This window comes from Egretta garzetta, unplaced genomic scaffold (genome assembly GCF_000687185.1).
Source record: "Egretta garzetta isolate BGI_Z169 unplaced genomic scaffold, ASM68718v1 scaffold112, whole genome shotgun sequence".
NCBI classification, from domain to species: Eukaryota; Metazoa; Chordata; class Aves; order Pelecaniformes; family Ardeidae; genus Egretta; species Egretta garzetta.
In genome coordinates this window covers 2,423,371-2,424,396 of record NW_009258884.1, presented here as the reverse complement: position 1 = coordinate 2,424,396, position 1,026 = coordinate 2,423,371, and the positions used below count along the sequence as shown (strand labels likewise).

The window sequence follows — 1,026 nt, the reverse complement described above, 5'->3', positions numbered from 1 at the left end:
AACCCACGGCGCCGCGGACGCCCGTGGAGCCGGGGGCTGAGCCGCTCCGTTGCATTTCAGGGCGCTGGGGACGTGCAGTACCAGTGCGTGCGCTGCTCCATCCAGTCTGACGGAGACAGCATCACCGTGACGGCAGAATTCGCTCCAAGCGGCTCGCAGCAGGTACACACGAAAGCCCACGCTGCCTTTGCTAAGCCCTGCTCCCTGCCAGAGGCTCGGGGTAAGGGTTTGGCTTCTACCGCATCGCAGCGGAGATGTTGCTCTTCCACGTGCGATGCTATTTTCTGAGCCTGCAGAGCAAGAGGGATGTTTTATTCGTGGCAGTGTCTCCCAGGAGGTACTTAGTCTGTGGTCTTCTTCCTTCCTTCAGAAATTGCTCCTTCTGAAATGACTTTTCCAGTTCCGCAGGCTTTCATCACTCCAGACAATTTCTCCCGAGCAGTGGTTCCACACAAGGTTACAGACGTGCGACACAGCTTGGTGGCAGCACTGCACAGAGCACTGTACTGGTCCTTACAGTCTGAGTAAGGATTTGCTGTTGCAACACGTTGTTCTGAAAAGACTGAAAAGAAAATGATATTTTGTTCCTTTCATTTCTTTTTCCGTAGTTCTTAAACAGCAGAACTGTGCTGCTGGTCCCTGGAAAAATCACCTTTGACAGAGAACGCTATCTGGGCCTGAAAGAAGAGAATCATGACGCTGAGGTATCAGAGCATCATGTAGGCAGCTTGGTCCTTCTCTTGGGGCAGGAACAAGTGAGAAATCCAGACATTTTTGCTGGATCTAGAGAACGGATCAAGTTCCCAGAGTTAAGTCCTGGACCTTTGGAAGCAAACATCTGTTCTGCCATTGAATTTAGTGAAATCGGGTGTTGACTATGGGATAAAGCAGAGGGAAGATACTTGCTAGTGCGTAGCAGAAAAGCTCCGAGTGTTCTGTATTGAACTCCCTGTACCATCTGACACTGGTGGCTATGGCAGAGGCCTCCTGTCCTCCCAGGGATTTCATTGTGAATATTCCTTCTCT

At 51.1% G+C, this 1,026-nt stretch overlaps 1 long non-coding RNA gene across 1 annotated transcript in view; it reads left to right on the top strand.

Annotated features, from left to right (window-relative positions):
• Nucleotides 1-6: 6 nt before the first annotated feature.
• The window catches only part of LOC118451779, a 9,944-nt gene continuing 8,924 nt past the window's right edge, over nt 7-1,026 (top strand). Inside the window, exons 1-2 of the long non-coding RNA XR_004841329.1 lie at nt 7-162; nt 609-704. This is a non-coding gene — a long non-coding RNA (uncharacterized LOC118451779). The remainder of the gene's footprint in view (nt 163-608; nt 705-1,026) is intronic.